This window comes from Phyllostomus hastatus, unplaced genomic scaffold (assembly GCF_019186645.2).
Source record: "Phyllostomus hastatus isolate PE091 unplaced genomic scaffold, TTU_PhHast_1.1 phas_scaffold_55, whole genome shotgun sequence".
Classification (NCBI taxonomy): Eukaryota; Metazoa; Chordata; class Mammalia; order Chiroptera; family Phyllostomidae; genus Phyllostomus; species Phyllostomus hastatus.
The window spans coordinates 11,738,862-11,760,279 of record NW_025334035.1 but is presented as its reverse complement, the minus strand read 5'-3'; the positions used below and the strand labels follow the sequence as shown (position 1 = coordinate 11,760,279).

Sequence of the window (21,418 nt, the reverse complement as noted above, 5' to 3'; positions counted from 1 at the left end):
TCTGTCTCTTTCCAGCCAGCGTCAAGCCATGGGCATCTCTTGGAACAACTGGCAAAAGCGCCACGAGACCGGGGCAAGAGGAAGCCCTATCACAAGAAGTGAAAACATGAGCGGGGTGCCCTGCTGCCAACACTAAGATTGGCCCCTGATGCATACACACTGTTCATGTGTGAGGAAGCAGCAAGAAGTACTGAACCTTGAGGCTGGATGTGGGCAACTTCTCCTGGGGCTTAGATTGTTGTACACACACAACAAGGATTGTTGATGTTGTCTACAAAGCATCCAACAATGAACTGGTCCACACCAAGACACTTATAAAGAACTGCACGTGCTCACTGACACCACACTGCACCAACAGTGATACGAACCCCACTGTGCACATCCCCTGGGCCCCAAGAAGAGGACCAAGTTGACTCTTGAAGAGGAAAAGATTTTAAACAAACAAAAAAGATCAAAGTAAATTCAGAAGAAATATGATGAAAGGAAAAAGAATGCCAAAATCAGCTGTCTTCTGGAGGAGCAGTTCCAGCAGGGCAAGCCTCTTGCATGCATTGCTTCAAGAGCAAGCCAGTGTGGCCAAGCAGATGGCTACGTGCTGCAAGGCAAGGAGCTGGAGTTCTACCTGAGGAAAATTAAGGCCCAGAAAGGCAAATAAATCCTCCACCCTCCTTCCTTTAAAGTTCATGTTAAAAAAAAAAAAACGGGACTCCCGGGCAAGATGGAGGCATAGGTAGACACGCTACAACCAAAATAGAGACAACAATTTAAAAACAAAAACCAGCCAGTACTGACAGAAAATTGAACTGTATGGAAGCCCGACAACCAAGGAGTTAAAGTAGACACATTCATCCAGACCAGCAGGAGGGGCAGAGTCAGGCAGCCGTACAGACAAGGTTCGAGGCAAAGCGGCAGTTGGCGGGCCCAGCAAGGTAGCGGATTGTGGAGGGGTGCAGCGTGCAAGGCAGCTGGCAGACTGGGTGGTCCCACATTTGCGCACAGATAAACCAGGTGAAAGTGGGGAGCAAGACGGACAGTGCAACCCAGGGTTCCAGCTCGAGGAAATAAAGCCTCACAACACCAACTGAAAACACCTGTGGGGGGTTGAGGAACCGGGAGAAACTCACGGCCTCACAGTAGAGTTCCTTGGAGAGACCCACAGGATCCTAGAACATACACAAACCCACGCACTGAGAATCAGCACCCGGAAGGCCCAGTTTGCTTGGAGGAAGTGGCAGAAGGGACTGAAATCTGGCAGAGAGCAGAGCAAGCACCACTGTTCCCTCTTGGACCCCGCCCCCACATACAGCATCACAACCCAGCAACTGGGTTGCCCTGCCCTGGTGAACACCTGAGGCTCCACCCCTCACTACATAACAAGCGCGTCAAGATTAAAAAAGAAGTGGCCCAAATGAAAGAACAGATCAAAGCTCCAGAAAAAAATGCAACTAGGCGACGAAGAGATAGCCAACCTACCAGATGCAGAGTTGAAAACACTGGTAATCAGGATGCTCACAGAATTGGTTGAATTTGGTCACAAATTAGATGGAAAAATGAAGGCTATGCTAAGTAAAATAAAGGAAAATGCACAGGGAACCAATAGTGATGGGAAGGAAACTGGGACTCACATCAATAGAGTGGATCAGAAGGAAGAAAAAAACATCTAATCAGAAAAGAATGAAGAAATAAGAATTCAAAAAAATGAGAGGCTTAGAAACCTCCAGGACATCTTCAAACATTCCAACATCTGAATTATAGGGGTGCCAGAGGGAGAAGAGGAAGGGTAACAAATGGAAAAGATATTTGAACAAATAATGAAGGAGAGCTTCCCCAATTCTGCAAAAGAAGTAGACTTCCAGGAAGTCCAGGAAGCTCAGAGAGTCCCAAAGAAGTTGGACTCAAGGAGGATCACACCAAGGCACATCATAATTACATTAGCCAAGATTAAAATGAAGGAGAGAATATTAAAAGCAGCAAGACAAAAGGAGAGAATTACCTACAAAAGAGTGCCCATAAGACTGTCAGCTGATTTCTCAAAAGAGACCTTGCAGGCAAGAAGGGGCTGAAAAGAAGTATTCCAAGTCATGAAAGGCAAGGACCAACATCCAAGATTGCTCTATGCAGCAAAGCTTTCATTTAGAATAGAAGGGCAGATAGAGTGCTTCTTAGATAAGGTCAAGTTAAAGGAGTTCATCATCACCAAGTTCTTATATGAAATGTTAAAGGGACTTATCTAAGAAAAAAGATAAAAACATGCACAGTAAAATGACAGCAAACTCACATTAACAACCCCACCAAAAACAAAAACAAAAACAAACTAAGCAAATAACTAGAACAGGAATGAACCACAGAAATGGAGATCACATGGAGGATTATCAACAGGTGAGCGGGAGGAGGAGCGAGGGGGAAAAAGTTACAGAGAATATGTGGCATGGATGGTAGGTAGAAGACAGACAGGGGAAGGCTAAGAATTGTATGGGAAATGTAGAATCCAAAGAACTTATAAGTATGACACAGGGACAAGAACTAAAGGGGGGGAATGTGGGTGGGAGGTGGTGTGCCGGGCGGAAATGGGACAACTGTAATAGCATAATCAATAAAATATATTTTTTAAAAAAGATCATGTAATAAAGGTGTGCATTCTAGGGTTAAAAAACAAAAAACAACAACAATTCTTCCTTCTTTGTACTTCCGTTGAAAGAACTGAAGGTTTAAGACTTGAGAAAGAGTGGGCCAGAAGGCCATAAAAGGACCACCTTTTGCTCTGCATACACAGCAAAGACCAGAGTGGTAAGGCACAAGGAGGAAGAGAGCAGGAATATGCTCTACAGATGACAGCTTTCCAATGAGAGAGGGCTGCTCTGTCTGCAAAAACACACAGGCAGATATGGCACAACCTATTCCTGGACACAGACTCAAAAGGATACTGACATCAGAAGAGTGGCTGGAGCTACATCTCTCCTGCTTCTTCCTTTTTCATGTAACGTTACAGAGCCCCCACCCACAACATTTCCTCCCCAAGGGCCTCTGGCCTAGGTCTGGTGATGGCTGGTCTAGTATCACTCCAACTCTGCTGTTGCCCAGCACCTTCTGAACCACCCAGTTGGGCCCACACCCATGCCGGTGCCATTCTGTGGTCTAGCACAGCCCATGATATGGACTGAAGACGCAGCACCATGCATGGAGCAGGGGAACTCGGGCCCTCCACTGCAGCTCCGTGAGTAGGCGTCTCTGCCCTCAGCTCAGCTCCCTAGATTCTCTGCCAGGTTCCACCCCCAGACCCAGACCACGCTCCGGATTCCTGGAGAAACACTCTTCTACAATTTCCTCCCCCTCCTTTTCTCTACTGCCTTTCTCTTGAGTTGATTACTGCATTTTCATTAATTTCACTCATTATCTTGGCTTACTTTTTCTAAAAATGGTAATGGTAATTTCCAGATCTGGTGGTTCCACTCATCCTAGAATTACCCCATCACCCACTTTCCAGATTATGTTAGTACCCCTAAAACTCACCCTTCTCCTAGCTAGTTGAGTGTTTATCTATAGCACCAGTCACCCTAGGAAATGGTAAAGAAACCATTTTATGAACCATTTGCACTAATGAGTCAACTCTCCAGGCTGAAAGTAGAGCCCAACCATGGCTCTTTATAATTAGAACCAGCAAATGTTCATCAAAGCCCTCTCTGTGCACCGTGCTGAGGGGCAGACAAACAGGAAGCCCGGTCCTTGGCCTGTATGATTCACCACACAGTGGGGCAGGCAGAGCAAGACCAACTCTGTGCCTGGACCATGGAGGTGTGATGTGGTTTGGGCTGCAGAGAGAGAGTGCACTGAAGATACGGTGTGGTTCTGAAAACACTGTAGGCAAAAGTCTGTTTTTTGTCTTTTTTAAAAAAGCTGATAATATGACTGAATAAAGCCTTGGAAAATTAAGATGTAAATCACTGTAAGGAGGAAAAACCCAACCCAAATTTTGACTAGCTCCTAGTCCTGGATGTTCCTCTGTCACTAGAGCAGCTGTGTGACTAAGACTATAGTGACTCAACTTTTCTGAATTTTTGTTTCTTCATCTCAAATGAAGTCGTTGGATTGTATCAGTGGTTTTGAAATGACTGGCCATGACAACAAGTGCTGGTGAGGATGTGGAGAAAGAGAACTCTTTTGCACTTTTGGTGAGAATGCAGGCTGGTGCAGCCACTGTGGAAAGCAGTATGGAGATACCTCAAAAAATTAAAAATGGAATTGTCCTATCACCCAGCAATTCCACTTCTAGGAATATACCTGAAGAAGTGCAAAACACTAATTCGAAAGAGCATAAGCACCCCTATGTTCATTGTAGCACTATTTACAATTGCCAAGACATGGAAGATGCCTAAATGTCCACCAGTAGATGAGTGGATAAAACCACTATGGGACACTTACAAAATGGAATACTACTTGGCCATGAAAAAGAGGAAAATCTTACCTTTTGCAACAGTGTGTATGGATCTAGAGAACATTAAGCTAAGTGAAATAAGCTAGTCAGAGAAAGACAAATACCATATGATTTCACTCATATGTGGAATCTAATGAGAAAACTGAACTAACATGCAAAATAAGAGATAGACTCAGAAACAGCAGGCTCGCAGCTCTGGGGGCTTGGGATAGGGAGTAGAAGGATCAAACAAAAAGGACTCATGGACATGGACAACAGTGTGGTGATTGTGGTGGGGGTTATAAAAGGGACAAATGGTAAAAGAAAAAATATAACAACAAAAAAGAAATGATTAGGTATGGAACCTAGTTTGTCCTACTAAAGTTCCTGCAGAGCTTTTTCTAAAGTACAGTTTGAAAACCACAAGATTAAATGACCTTTTACCAGCTTCTTTTGCATTCCTCCATATATATATATTTATCATGCATTGTCTGATACAATAGTCACTAGCCACATGTGGCTATTTAAATTAGCTTAAATAAAATTTAAAATTTAGTTTCTCTGTCATGTTAGCCACATGTGGCCAGTGGCCACCCTTTTGGACAGTGCAGACCTAGAGCATCCTCCTCTTCACAGGAAGTTCTGTGGACAGCACAGCTCTGTACTTCCACAAACATATCTATACATTTCCCCTCTTCTTATGCAAATGATAGCATGTTATACACTCTGCTCTGTACTGCTCCACCCCTCCCCCCACTTACTAATAGCTAATGATATAGGTCCTTTCACAACACATAGTTACAGTGCAGAGACTAAGAGATTGGATTATGAAACCAGACAAGCATTAAATTCCAGCTGATCACTTACTAGTTGTACAGCTGTGGTCATTTATTTAACGTCTTTATGCCTTAGTTTCCTCATCCTTAAAATGGGTCTGGAATAGATATCTAAGAGGATTGTAATCAGATTACGGTATATGCACAGATAACTTCCAAAGCCTTTAGAGCAAGGCCTGTTATGTGGCAAATAGTCAGTGAATACCAGCCCCCTTTTCATCACCAATAGCTACTTTGTTCTTTTCTAATGGCTATGTATGGCTCATTGTAGAACAGATAAACAGTCTGTTTAGGGTGTGTCCAGCTTTTTGTATTTACTCTGCACACACGTGGGCTGAACTATGCTGGATTCTACCGACTTGCCCTTAAAGAGGTTCTTCCACCTTCTATCTTAAATGCTCCTTGCCCCACAACATAAAAGACTACTTACTTACCTATGCATTCTTAAGAGAATCCACAAGTTTCAGAGAACTACATAATTTTTTTCCACACTATGATGCTCTAGCACTCCAAATAGAATATTTTTAGTGAGGGGAAAAGTTTTCTTAAGGGAAATGGTACTTCCATATTTTTGGATGTGCTTACTAAGAACATAACACGTAATAAGTGAACAATTTCTTCTGAAGAATTTAGTTCCAAGACCAAGTTTAATTTATACTAGACAATCTTCACCTCCTACCTCCCAGAAAGACTGGATTTAGCCTCTTAAATCACTGCTTGTGGCTAGACTACTTCTTTTCCCCAGATGAACATTTTATGAATAAGAGAACAGAAAAAATACTCTGTAGGTTCACTTGGGACTGTAATTGTCTAAACAGACTCCCATGCTGTCCTGGGGGACAGAGAGGGGATGGCGGTGAACATCAAGCCTCATTTTTCTAAATGACGGCAAGATGATCATTTCTGGTGCAGATAGCGCCATGCTGCAGTACCAGTGGCTGGCACATCTGATCTACACGGCCCCCTGCTGGGACCAATGATGGATAGGGAGGAGGGAGGACAAAGGCTCCTTATATCACCCTCAGCCCAGAGGGGGAAAATATTCTCACAGGTTTTACCTTGAAAATCCTGTTTTACTTCCTGAAGCTGGCAGCACATCTAGCATTTCTATACCTATGAAAAAATGTGTGCACTGGCAACATCTGGATGCAGATGTTTTCTTTCAACAATCCTTTAGAGGCACAAGACTCCACTCACTCGCAATCAAGAGCCTTTAACTGGAGTCTAGTTCTCCCTCTAACAGCCTGCCAGATTTCGCCCCCTTGTTTTCTCCTGCATTTCGTTGGAATTCAGCAGGAAGTGACTCCCTGGGATCCCAAGGCTGCTGAGCTGAGCCCTGCAGTTGGCTTCTGGTCTCCCCAGATGTTGCCTAGGATTGGGGGTGTGTGGGGGCTACATTCCATACCTCTGAGAAAAGGGACAAAAAACCCCAACAAATATCCATGTTAGACAGGCAGACCCTCCCACACAAATATGGGTCTAATTCAGCCCACAGAGCTGTTAAAGGTTTTAAAGCCACGGTGGGGTGTGAGCTCTAGGGTCCCTAGAGCTCCCTAGAGCTACCCTCTAGGGTCCCTAGGGCTCCCTAGGGTCCCTAGAGCTCCCTAGAGCTACAGCTCTAGGACTCCCTAGGGTCCCTAGAGCTCCCTAGAGCTACAGCTCTAGGAGACCACAGGGTCCCTACTGAGTTCCCCCGGGATGAAGGCAAACAGACAGAAAAGCAGAATGAATGACAGGCTGCCACACAGATGAACCTTGAAGACACTGTACTAAGTCAAAAAACCCGGTGCTAGAAGGCCAGGCACTGCACAAGTCCACATAAGGTGCCTGGAATTGGTAAATTCAGACAGAGAATAGGAGAGAGGTTGCCTCGGACTGGGGGAGGGGAATGGGGACAGAGTGTCAGTTTGAGAAAGTGAAAAAGTTCTGAAGATGGCAGAAACTTTAGTTGGAAGAATAGGTTCCATACCTAATCATTTATTTTATTATATTTTTTCCCATTAAAATTTATCTTTCTAATATCCCTACCCCTGCAATCACCCCTCTGTTGCCTATGAGTGCCTTATCCTTTTTGCCTTATCCTTAGCATAAGTGAAATAAGCTCTCCAGGTCCGTCCACACTGTCACAAAGGGCACCACAACAACATGAATGTACTTAATGTCACGGAACTTAGCACTACTGTTAAGATGGTAAATTTTATGTTACGTATGTTATTACGATAAAAAGAAGAGATCCAGGACCCCAAGAACAGCTGAGCAAATGAGACAGATCTCATTCTATGCCCCCACAAACACCGATAAAATTAGCTCTGTGGATTTCACTGGACTATGATGAACCCTCCCTGTATAATTAAATTTTCAAGAATATCCTGCCCTCCTCAGCAAACTGCAAAATAATTTCGCTCCATCTGAATGAGAAGTTTCCAGGTATTCCTTTAAATCACTGTCCCGTGGTTCTGTGTGGCTGTGCTGTTGTGGTTTTGTCCTGGGGACCCCAGTTCCATGCAGTCTGGCAGAAGCATCACAGCCTTATGGGAATCCGACACCACGAGATATGCAGCACCTGTTCTTCCTCTTCTGCCCGAATTTCTCACCACCCTGTCCCTTCCAGGCTGCTACCTGGCCCATCTGCTCCATACTCCAGCTCATGAGGCTCCAGGTTTGTTACAGGGTCTCCCAAGCCCCTCTTCCTCCCAGGCATGAGGACAGCTCTGGACTGCGCTCCCTTGGTGAGCGGCCTGTGTGTGTGACCTCTGCAGGAGGCCCGAGAAGCTGCACCGGCTCTGCCTGACGTCAGTCCCTCAGGGGGCTTGCTGAACCATTTCTCATGACTCCAACTGGCTTTCTTTAGCTCTACATTGAAAAACTTTTAATTTGATGAAAAAGGACTATTTACTTAAATTTGGTGAGAATTCACTACACCATTATGCTACTCAGATTCTCAGGTAGAATGTCTCAGCCCTTCCCACCTTTTCACCCACACGCCTCACCATGTGTGTTGTTAGGTGACTGGGAATTAGGAAAAAGAAAACTGGTTAGAAAAACATAAAACCGGTTACTAAACACATAAAATAAGGTAGCTGAAATAAGACCCAATATGCACAAATAAGCTACCAGAAATGTGGACCCCAATAGAGGAACTTTCAGATCATGCATGAAGCTCAACTATAAGAAATATACCTAATGCAGGCAATTCAGGGAAGACTGTACATAACATATAAAGATAAATAAAAGCTGAACAGAAATGGAAACAGCAATGCTAGTATCATAACATGTAAACTTTTATGTCAAAATGTTTAACTGAAAAAAAAAGGTAAAATCTACAGAGAAAATATGAGATACAAACCTTAAATTTATTTTTCAACTATCTAAAGCAAAAACTCTTAGAAATCAAATATTTTGATAACAACCACAGTCAAAGAAAGAGACTTCAATGTACCTCACTCAAATTTCAGTGAATAGAGGGCCCCACCCTGAAGGGCCAGTCTGGGCTCCAGCAAAGCCCACAAAACCAGTGAGGGGACCTGCCTTACATTTGTGTAACTATAGGTCCTAGCAAGGCCTGCTATCCACAGAAGAGAGCACCCAGTCCCAAGGAAAATTTAAGCCTTCACTTCTGGAGAACAGGAAAATTGAAAATTCTAAAGGAGAGGCTTCCCAACTTCTACCCAACAAAATTCCGGAAAACCAGGTTTTTGTTTGTTGGAAGCCAAGTCAGAGTCTTGCATGGGTCTGTCCTGTGCCCCAGAGCATAATATGTTCCTTCTGGCCAGGAATTTACTCTGTCACAAACCTACTGGAGAAGGCAGCAAGATACTTACTGCATTTTTTGACCATGTACATATCATAGGGTTTTCTATTGATATTTTTTTTAGAGACAGAAAGAAGAAGGGAGAGGGAGAGGGAGAAAAAGAGGGACACACACACACATACACATACACACACACACAGAAACATCGATTTGTTGTTCCATGTATTTATGCATTTACTGGTTGATTCTTGTATGTACCCTGATCAGGATCCAACCTTGGCATATCAGGACAACACTGTAACCAACTGGGCTACTCAGACAAAACATGATACGTTTTTTGTGCTTGCTAACATCAAAATAAAAAATCTGGTGTTATCAATTTCATTTGTACCTAAACCAAGCAAAAAGCCAAATGCTCCTTTATTATTAATAGAGTATAAAAAATAATATACTTTGTATCAAAGAATAACCACAAGCAGAATTTCCCCCCAGGTATAATATACCATAGTATATGCATATACTATGGCCAAGTTAGAATTTTATCCCTAAGAATATAAGAATGTTTCCCCCAATTAGGAAACTAATATATAATATAATACAAAATATATTAATTATATAAATGGCTTAAAAGAGAAAACACTTTATAGTTGCTCAACAAATGACAAAAGGAGTTTAATACAACTCTTTCCTATTTCTGGATTTAAAAAACTCTCATTAAACTCAAAACTGAAGTTTCCTTTAGTTGACAGAGTATCAGGAAACAATACAAAAATTACATGTAAAGATTAGATATTACTGTGAATGGGAAACTATCCATCATCAATAACATTCAATATTTTCTGGACTTTCATGAATGCAATAAAAAAGGTACATGAAGCATAAATATTGGAAAGAAGTTATTTGCAATAGTCTAGCTTGAAAACCCTAGGAAATCAGCAAATATAATCAAATAATGAAAAATGTTGAGATGTGAAAATTATAACAAATATCAATAATAATGACAGCAAACATTTATGGCCCCGTCCTGTGGCCCAGCACACTGATAGATGCCCACTGGTCACTTTCTCATTTCTCTGCACAGTAGCAGTCTGTGGCAGAGGACCAAACTAACAGATCCGTGGAAGGGTCTAGAAAGTCCAGACACCTACTAAATTCCCATTTATGCCAAGATCTATCAAGTGGTTAAACAAAGACTGTTAAACAATGATGCTAAAATAAATGACCCTATTCAGGAAAAAAGTTACAATACCATCTAGTAAAATAAACACAAACTGCAAAAGAAGAAAAGGTTTAAATACTCAAAAATGATGATTTACACCCCAGTGACAGATGAAGATTAATATTTTTAAGGTATAACAAGCTCTGAGACTTTAAGGTAAAGATGGTGGATTGAACACATGTACTTTCATGCCCACTTAAAGCTCAACCAAAACCACTGAAAGATTTCTCCCCTGCCCCAGAGGCATTAATTGATGGGAAAAGAGGGAATAAAATTCTAGCAGCCAAAAAGCAGATAGACCAGAAGAAACTAACAGGAGAGACCTAAGAAAACTAAATGTCAAGCTGGCAATGGGAAAGAGCAGAGACCTTATCTGATTTCACCACACAATCTCCCAAAAGCTCAAGAAACTGGTGGTAGGAGGTGCTCTGGGAAGTGGACAGGAGGTGGGTATCAAAAGCAGGACTGGGCTGCAGGTGCTCCTTCTGTTTTGCCCAGACAGAGGCTGGCCCTGCCCCTTACCTGAAGCCTGGGAAGTAAAATGGGGTCCCCAGACAGGGAGCCCATTTTAAGTTGCACTTAATGTTAAGTTGCACTTATCTATTTCTGGGTTTAAAAACAAATTCTCTGTGAACACAAAACAGAAGCAAGCTTCTTTTAGTTATCAGAGCATTTCAAGGTGGGCCATGAGTGGGGGCCTGAAAACACACATCAGGGGTGGTACTGGGACTCAAGCGGTCGACAGCCCCTCCTACCCCCAGTTTCTTCTCTGCTTTGCTCCCCAAGTCCTGGTTGCCAGGCTGATGCCCACGGGAAGGTCCTAGGAGGTCCTTCTCAGGAGAATCTGGACAGTCCAAGGGGAATGCCTTGAAGACAGACATTAGGAGTCTTTCCTGGATGCGCACAGGCGCCAGCCTCCAACTGCAGGGAGCTGCCCATGGAGCCCAGCATGCATGAGTCTTCTGAGGAAGTCCTCAAAGCACTGCCAGTGGCCAGAGACACCAAGGGAACAGAGGCACCTGCAGTAAAGAGCCACGGCAGAAAGAAGATTTGGGGATACACACAACTTATGACTCTCAGCAAGGCGAACTGATGTCATATCTGTGAAAAAACATCAGAATGCTATAAAAAGTCCAGGGTCCAAAAGAGAAGCCCTGGAACTTAAAAATATGATAGCAGAAACATACAATAGGATATTAATCAGCTTAAAAAAGATTCTGACATGTGATACGGCATGGGTGAACCTTGAGGACATTCTGCTCAGTTAAGTAAACCAGTCACAAAGGGACAAACTATCTGATGCCACTTCTATGAGGTCCCTAAAGCAGTCAGACTCATAGAGACAGAAAGTAGGATGGCTGCCAGGGACCTGGTGGGGAGGGGCGTGGGGAGCTGTTGCTTCATGGGTATAGAGTGTCAGTTCTACGAGATGAAAGAGTTCTAGAGATGGTTACACAACAATGTGAGTGTATTGTGCTTAAAACTAGTGAACTGCACACAAAAATGGTTAAGATGGTAAATTTTGTTATATATATTTTACTCAATTACATTCAGAAAATTGAAATGATACAAAAAATTATAGCAGAAATGAAACACTTTAATAGATTTTAGAAGATTAAGTTAAGGAAATGCCAGAAAACAGAACTGCAAAGAGATGGGAAAAAGTTCAAAAAAGATATAATTAGGGGACCAGGCTAGGAGTACCAGAGAAAGAAAACAGAGGAGCAAACATTACCAAAGAAATGATTTAAGAAGATTACATCATGAAGAGGTACAGCGGGAACCCAGCAAGGCATGCCACCCTGAAATTTGAGAAAGTTGCAACCAGCAGCTCTGATAAGCTTCTGCAGATGAAAAACATGACATAACTATTTTGTTCTCCCCACAACACCGGAAACTACAAGGTAATGAGGCAATGGCTACTACAAAATTTGAAAGGAAAATACTTCATGACCTAAATTTTTTTTTGTCCAACGAATCCATCAAGTGTCAGGGTAAGATAAAGATGTAAAGCAAAAAATTTTACCTTCCATGATCTTTTTCTCAGGAAGATACTGAAGGAACGAAAAAAAGAATGCAAAGAAAAGAACAGGACCTGGGACACAGAGGATCAAAAAAAGAGAGAAACCAAGATGTAACAGTAAAGGGATATCCTGGTCTGACAGTTGTGCACTAGCACACAGCGCCAGGCTGGTGAAATCCCTGACACCTATGGTGGATAGAGATGTTTCATAAGAGTTTGGGATTGAATTAGTGACACATACCTAGCATATACCAAAACTCCAGGCTCCCAGAAGGAAAGCAAGTGTTCTACATAAACCACTGTATCTGTACCACCTATTAAGGCACAGTGGGCCTCTGCCAGTGTGGCTCAGTTGGTTGGGCATCATCCTGCAAACCAAAAGGTGGCCAGTTCCATTCCAGGTCAGGGCACATGGCTGGGTTGCATGTTCCATCCCCAGCCAGGGCATGTATAAGAGGCAACTGAATGATGTTTCTCTCTCACATCAATGTTTCTCTCCATCTTTCTCCCTCCCTTCACCTATCTCTAAAATAAAATTTAAGAAAAGGCAGAGTAAGTCTCCCTTATCAGTTCTGAGAATGGTGGGAACCCTCCTGAAATCCAACTTAGCAGATGCCAATCAAGAGCCAACCCTGAAAACAGCCTTTGTGTAGACAGCCATCAAGGGCCTGTCATGTTCACTCTTGTCTGCACAGTGGCCAAAACATGGCTGGCAACAGCATGGGTGCTCTGTATTCTGGAATCATCTTTTTCTCAGTTCTAGTTCCCAGACTACTGGGGAGGGGATGTTGGGCCGAGCTCAGGCTGGGTGCCTGCCCTTGGACACATCAGTAGTGATTGTGACTGCCCCACTGCTTCCTGATCAGCCATATACAGTACATGAAGGGGTAGAGGTCTCAACCCATCTGCTACATAAACAAACTCACCAGTATTTGTACATGCTTTAATTTGGTATTTTTGTTAAAAAATAATTTTTTCTACTCAGAGTTTCATTTTATTAATTTTTTTATTGTTCAAGTGCAGTTAGTTGTCTCCATTGTCCTCCCACACCCCCCACCCCAACCATCCCCACCTCCCATCCTCGATCCTACCCCCCCCCCTTTGGTGTTATCCATGTGTTCTTTATACATGTTTCTGAAAACCCTTCCCCCTTTTCCCCACTTATCCCTTCCCACCTCCCCTCTGGTTACTGTCAGTTTGTTCTCAATTTCACTGTCTCTGGTTATATTTTGCTTGCTTGTTTGTTTTGTGGATTAGGTTGTACTTATAGGTGAGATCATATGGTATTTGTCTTTCACTGCCTGGCTTATTTCACTTAGCATAATGCTCTTCAGATGTATCCATGCTGTCACAAAGGGTAGGAGCTCCTTCTTTCTTTCTGCTGCATAGAATTCCATTGTGTAAACGTACCATAGTTTTTTGATCCACTCATTTACTGATGGGCACTTAGGTTGCTTCCAGCACTTGGCCACTGCAAATTCTGCTGCTATGAACATTGACATGCATAGGTTCTTTTGGATTGGTTTTTCAGGATTCTTAGGGTATAATCCAAGCAGTGGAATTACTGGGTCAAAAGGCAGCTCCACTTTTAGTTTTCTGAGAAAATTCCATTCTGTTTTCACAGTGGCTGCACCAGTCTGCATTCCCACCAACAGTGCACTAGGGCTCACTTTCCTTCACATCCTTGTCAGCACTTGTTGTTTATTGATTTGTTTATGATGGCCATTCTCACATATGTGAAGTGGTATCTCATTGTGGTTTTAATTTGCATCTCTCTGATAGCTAGTGAAGTTGAGCATCTTTTCATGTCCCTGGGCCCTCTGTATGTCCTCTTTGGAGAAATGTCTGTTCAAGTCCTTTGCCCATTTATTAATTGGGTTGCCTTCTTGGAGTGGAGTCATGTGAGTTCTTTATATATTTTGGAGACCAAACCCTTGTCTGAGGTATCATTGGCAAATATGTTTTCACATATGGTTGTTTCTCTTTATTTTAATGCCGTGTTCTTTAGCCGTGTAGAAGCTTTCTATTTTGATGAGATCCCATTTGTTTATTCTTTCCTTTATGTCCCTTGTTATAGGGGACATATTGGTGAAAATACTGCTGTGTGGAATATCTGAGATTTTCCTGCCTATGTTCTCTTCTAGGACTTTTATTGTTTCATGACATATACTTAAGTTTTTTACCAAGTTTTATTAAGTTTTATCAAGTTTTTACCTTGAGTTTAGTTTTGTGTATGGTGTAAATTGGTGATTTTCATTTTTTTGCATGTAGCTGTCCAGATCTCCCAGCACCATTTGCTGAAGAGGCTATTTTTACTCCATTTTATGCTTCTGCCCCCTTTGTCAAATACCAGTTGACCATAGAGACTTGGGTCTATTTCTGGGCTCTCTATTCTGGTCCATTAGTCTATGTGTCTGTTCTTATGCCAGTACCAGACTGTTTTGATTACAGTGGCCTTTTAATACAGTCTGATATCAGACACTGTGATCCCTCCTACTTTGTTCTTCTTTCTCAAAATTGCTATGGCTATTTGGGGTCATTTATGGTTCCATATTACTCACAGTTTCATATATACACATAAAACTGAGACTGGGAAAGGGAGCACCTAAGCATGCTGGTTCAGGAGACAGAGCCAGATAGAAGTATGGGTTGCAAGAGTGAATTGCATATCTACCACAACGTGGGAAATGTAGCTTTTCCTCCCTATTTTCCATATAAATTCTACTTGCCTCAGAATATAAGACAATAGCTGGTACCATTTAAATTGTCTGCACAAATCACTGTGTGGCTGGCCAAAAAGTTTGTGTTTTTTTTCCATATAATGGCTCTAGTAGTGCTTAGTTGTCTTTAACTTCACTAGAAACAATTTTGTCAGATTGTATTGTGACAGCTGTCACATCAGCATGCTTTCAAATAAAAATTTATCAAAATTGGTAAATTTTTGTGTAGCCATTTTAATATTGAAGATGGAAGCAAATATGCAACATTTTCTACATATTATGATTTATTATTTCAAGAAAGGTAAAAATAGCCCTGGCTGGCATAGGTCAGTGGATTGAGCGCGGGCTGAGAACCAAAGTGTCGCAGGTTCGAATCCCAGTCAGGCCACATACCTGGGTTGCAGGCCACGGCCCCCAGCAACTACACATTGATGTTTCTCTCTCTCTCTTTCTCCCTCCCTTCCCTCTCTAAAAATAAATAAATAAAATCTAAAAAGAAGAATTCTGTTTAAAAAAAAAAAGGTAAAAATACAACTGAAACTCAATAAAATATTTGTGCCATGTATAGAGAAGGCACTGTGCCTGATCAAATTTGTCAAAAGTGGTTTTCGAAGTTTTGTGCTGGAGATTTTGCACTGGATGATGCTCCACAGTTGGGTAGATGAGTTGAAGTTAATAGCTATCAAATCGAGACATTAATTGAGAATGATCAATGTAATATCATGTGAGAGCTAACCAATATACTCAAAACATCCAAATCAATAAAGCTGTTGGTAACAATGAAAAATGTGTCTCTTATTTTACAGAAAAGAACCTAAATGGACTCTTTGGCCAACCCAACAGCTACAGAAACTGAGACAGTGGGTGAAAAGGGGCCTCACCAGAGTACAGGCCAAAACTAACATTCACTTGCTATTGAGATGCTGTCTTTATAATGAGGTCAGGGAAAGAACCACTTTGATGACAATGAATAAGTCAAAGCCATTTACATTCTTTGAGTTGTGCAGTAACCCTCAATAGACTCGAAAGAAAGAGAGAGAGAGAGAGAGAGAGAGAGAAAAGAAAGAAAGAAGAAAAGAGAAAGAAAGAAGAAAAGAGAAAGGAAAGGAGAGGAAAGGAAAAGAGAAAAGAAAAAAGAAAAGAAAACGACTAGAGCCTCAAATAGCCCGATGTGCACAGGCTGCCTGCTATTGGACAAGCCTGTGCTAGTGCTTGTCTGTGGGAATTCAGAGACCAAAAAAAACCCAAAAACAAAAAAAAACCAGACCTTGGCAGCACCATGGGTGCTCTTTACAGATGCAAAATAAGATTTGTTTTGAACAATACAAAAACTGCTTTTTTCCTCTAACAGAGAAGAATGTGTAGCTTCTAGCTAACTTGTTAAAAACAGGTTCAAAGAGATCTTATTTGTGCCTTTGTGATAGCATAGCTACTCCCTGCCAGCTGAATTCTGGCAAATTCAGAAACTGAGCAGATGCAGATCTCTTGCTATCTGAACACCCGTTTCTTGCTATGTGAGATGCAAGAACCAAAGGTGGTTTTAATAACAGGAGATACTTGGGTGCATTTTCATCTAAGGGAGGAATTAGCCAATTTGGGCCAGTAGAAAATAATTTTGGTTTTCTAGCTCGGATTTTTTACACAACCCCACAGTTGTACTATAAAGCAGCTACAGGCAATAAGTAAATGATTGGGTATGACTGTGTTCCAATAAAACTTGATAAAAAGGTGAGATGCTGGACTGATCTGAGTTGAGACTTAAATCTAGCATAACAGGATCAGACCTGCATTATTGCTATTGCAAATGGCAAAAGTTTTGATGACATAAAATGTTTGCTTTTACTGTTTTTAAAAATAAGATGTGGCCAGCCAAAATGAAAAATTCTGAGTTATACTATGTGCAATTCAGGGTAAGGACATTTTAGGTATACTACTAAAAAATGTCACTTTTCCTGAAAAAAATGTATCAGTCTTGTATGTTTATATTTTAATTAAAAAGATGTGGTTTAAAAAATTGACTTCATTGTCACAAGGCTCTAAAGTGGCCTCAGAGAGGTGTGAATGGGGCCTGACCCACAGGCTCCCCAAGCCCCTTCTTTATACAGTAACTCCTTATGTGCTCTGTTCTTTCACTTTAAAATTTTTCTCAGAAAGGATCTGGTTTAATTATTGACTGCAATATACTTTTATGACCTTTTCCCTCAGACTTTTGCCCCCAAATTACATGTCATAATATAACATTTGACACAAAGAATATATTTGGATCCTGAATCATCATAATAAGGTGAATACCTGTGAATCCCACCTACCAAATAAAAACCAGCATAGTATACCTTGCATCTCTCTTTGACTTTGACTTCAATTCTTTTTTTTTGAAGATTTTATTTATTTATTTTTAGAGAGGGAAGGGAGGGAGAAAGAGAGAGAGAGAGAAACATCAATGTGCGGTTCCTGGGGGCCGTGGCCTGCAACCCAGGCATGTGCCCTGACTGGGAATCGAACCTGAGACACTTTGATTCGCAGCCCGTGCTCAATCCACTGAGCTATGCCAGCCAGGGCTCAATTCTTTATTACACAAAGCAACAGCAGTTTCCACCTCCTCTACGCTTTAACTGCCTTTTAAAGAAATAACAGGTTTACTGAGATACATTTCACTAACATAAATTCACCCTTTTAAAATGAACAACTCAGTAACTTTTAGCACATTCACAAGGTTGTATAGCCAACACTAATTCCAGAACGTTTTTATTACCCCATATGAAAGCCTGGCCCCATTATTCACTAGTCTCCCTCCCTCAGCCCCCGGCAGCCACTAATCTACTTTTTGACTCTACTACTTTGCCTACACTGGGCATTTCATGTAAAGGGAATCATATAATAGGAGACCTTTTCCATCTGGCTTCCTTCCTTTAAAAAGATGCAATTAAAATTTTTTTTTTAAATTTACACACTCACTGTATAAAATGAAAAATACGTAAGAAAGCATGATTAAATTTTAAGTACTTATCCAGTGTTAACCACTGTTAATGTTGGTATAACATCTGTATAAATTATTTAACAGAACTGGAATCACTATACAGATTGTTTTAGAATCTGTTGACTTAAATATACTGGGCACACCTTTTTCTAGTTCCTTTAAATATATTTGTACAAAACAAGATTTTTAAGCTCGATTCTCCTACTGTTAGAAACTTGCATCATTTCCAGGTCTTTTAAAATAACTTTAAGTAAATAAAACTATAATAAACTTGCTCAAAATTGTATCTTCATAGGCATTCATGATTACTTTCCTGAAACACAATTCCTCTGTTGAAGGTCACACTCATTTTTGAGATTCCTGACACATATTTCCCCCGCAAAAGGCGGTATTCATGCACACTCCCACCAACCGTGGAGCAGAAATCTCATTTCGACCATTTCGTCATTAAAAACCTTCCCAAAGTGGGTATCATATTTTCATTTGTATTTCTTTGGTTACAGTGAGATTGAACAATTTTAGTTTAGTTTAGTTTAGTTTAAAAAACAATTTTAATATTTTTGGCTATTTATAATTACCTATCATGCCTATTGGAGATTAAAAGAACATTTCCATTTACATGGGATTCACAATAAGCTCAAGGATCTACACCCGTAGATGGCCGTGCTGCTGACAAGACATTCAAAACTGTGGAAGGCAGGACTATCACTTTGCATCCCTTGGAGACCAGTGAGGGGTGCAATGATGCACAGCTGGGGAGGGGTGTGTGACCTTAGGCGTGGCCACTCTCTGGCTGGGAACCCAGGAGCCTGGAGTCCTATACTCACTTGAAATAGGCCCACATTCTAAATGTTGAACTCCTTAGTCTTGTCCCAACACACTCTGTACATTGCTCACCAATGTCCCCAGCCACACCGACCTACATCCCATCCCTCCAGCATATCAAGCACCTTCGTGTCCCAACCCCTTGGACTAACTGTTCCCTCTGACTGGCAGAACTTCTATCCCGTCTCCACAGGGCTGCCCCTGCCTGTCCTTCTGGCCTAAGTGAATGCCCCGCCTCCTCAGACAAGCCTTTCTCATCTGGAGTTCCCCCAGGTTCTGCCACATGGTCCTGCTTAATTCCCTGCACAGCCTGTGGGCCTGTTCCCCTGCCCTTCTCTTTCATTTGTTATCTGTTCTGTGACCCTTGACCCACCCTCTTCCAGAAGGTCTAGACCTGGTTGTGGAGCACAATATCCAGCAGCTGCCCAGTGTATGTTTGTTAAGTGTATGTACGGATGCACGAATAAAACTAGTTTGGTGACTACACCTCAACCTTGAACTAAAACTAGTTTGGTCATTCTGTGATCAACCCACCTAACTGAGAGTCTCAAGTCAGGGTTGGAAATGCCCTGCATCAGAATGGCTGGGAAACCCACTGCTGGCTGCAGCCATGTACAGCCCTGCTCTTGAGTGGCAGTGGTGCCCAGTCCCAGCACCTCTGTCACTGCAGCCTCACCAGGGTCGGTCCTGCTTGGGCTCTCTGTCTCTCACTTCCTGTGACCTCAGGGCTTGGGAGAGAAAATGATGAAGTCCTCAAATTTTGATTCATCCTTGGTTAAAATTAAGAGATAAAATATGAATCACAATGTTATGTGACAGGATGATTTGGGAAGAAAGCTGTTGAAAATTATATTTTCTTACTAAATGATCTTTACTGAATTACTTTACTTAAATAATCTTACTAAGAGAAAGATAAAGAAGAGATGGTTACAGGATATTTATATACCAGTGACTACAGAAGCTCTGTGAAGGAAAGCACTAGTCAGGGAGGACAAAGGTCTTGTGTGAGTTTAAACCATGGAGCTTCTATTACATATCATAAAGCACAGTTCTTCTGTTTAAAAGTTTCCTGAGGAGGAGCAAGGAGCTCCTTGGACTCTTCAACTATCACCATGGTTTTTTGGTTTAATCTTTCAGGAATGAAGCCTTTAACTATGAAGCATACTATGACAACAAAGCTTGTAAAACAGGTTTGTTAGAAGAAATAGCACTTATTTACTAATCTACAGAACATGTTTATAAGAAAATCTATGTGCACTTAAGTGGTAAATAAACTCAAGAGCCTTGAGGTAAGTCACCCTGGCATGCTCTCTGTTTGCACGTGTGTGTGGCGTAGGGCTTCGCTGTCTATCACAGAGCTTCAGCATTGCTGGGTTAGCCTTGCAGGATGTGTGAGGTAACCAGGACCTCTCTAGCAGTAGGCCCCCTTATCAGTGGTTTGCCTGTCATGGTTTCAGTTACCTGTGGTCAACCACAGTTGAAAAATATTAAATGGAAAGTTACAGAAATAGACAATTCATAAGTTTTAAACTACATGCCATTCTGAGCAGCAGGGTAAAATCTCGTGGCACCCTGCTCTATGCCCCAGGGTGGGACGTGAACCATCTCTTTGCCCAGTGCATTCACACTGAAGAAACTAATGGTCATTAGTCATTATGTAGCCACCTGGGTTATGAGATGACTGTCGTGGTATTGCAGCGCCTGTATTCAGTCACCCTTATTTTAGTTAACAATGGGCCCAAGGACCAAAGAGAAGCCACAAAGTGCTTTAAGTGAAAAGGTCAAAGTTCTTAACTTAATAAGGCATTTTTTTCATCTCAAATCACAAGAAACATGGCCTAAATGAAAAACCAGATCAAAACTCCAGGAAAATAACTAAACAAAATGGAGATAAGCAACCTATCAGATGCAGAGTTCAAAACACTGGTTAGAAGATGCTCAAGGAACTTAGTGAGGACCTCAGCAGCATAAAAAAGATCCAGTCAGAAATGAAGAATATACTAACTGAAATAAAGAACAATTTACAGGGAAATAACAGTAGAATGGGTGAAGCTGAGAATCAAAATGATTTGGAACATAAAAAAGCAAAAAACAACCAATTAGAACATCAAGAAGACTTCCAGCCAGGATGGAGGCATAGGTAGACACACTGTGCCTCCTCGCACAACCAAAATTAAGGACAACAAAATTTTAGAAACAAAAAAACAACCAGATCTGACAGAGAACTGAACTGTACGGAAATCTGAAAACCATTCATCCAGACTGGTAAGAGGGGCGGAGTCGGCAGCCAGCAGATAGGGGTCTCGGCAGGAAAAAGCAGTGGTTGGCAGTCCCAGGTGTACAGGTGGCGGCTGGCGGACCCTGGGTGCGGGGTGGCAATGGACAGACCCAATGAGGCACACAAGGCCGCTGGCTGACCGCAAACACATTTTTGGGGCAGATAAACCAGGCAAAAACAGGGAGCAGGACAGACCATGCAACCCAGGGCCCCAGAGCTGGGAAATAAAGCCTAAAAGCACCGATTGAAAACACTTGCAGGGGTTGAGGTGCCAGGAGGGGCCTCACAAGAGAGTTCGTTGGAGAGACCCACAGGGTCCTAGAGCATACACAGACCCACCCACCCGGGTGGGAACCAGCACCAGAAAGGCCCAGTTTG

General features: G+C 42.0%; 1 protein-coding gene and 1 pseudogene across 5 annotated transcripts in view; one reads left to right on the top strand and one right to left on the bottom strand.

Annotated features, from left to right (window-relative positions):
• Nucleotides 1–21,418, bottom strand: part of SPECC1 (sperm antigen with calponin homology and coiled-coil domains 1) — a 336,370-nt gene that overhangs the window by 43,844 nt on the left and 271,108 nt on the right. The window lies entirely within an intron of this gene.
• LOC123809178 lies at nucleotides 29–655 on the top strand (annotated as a pseudogene).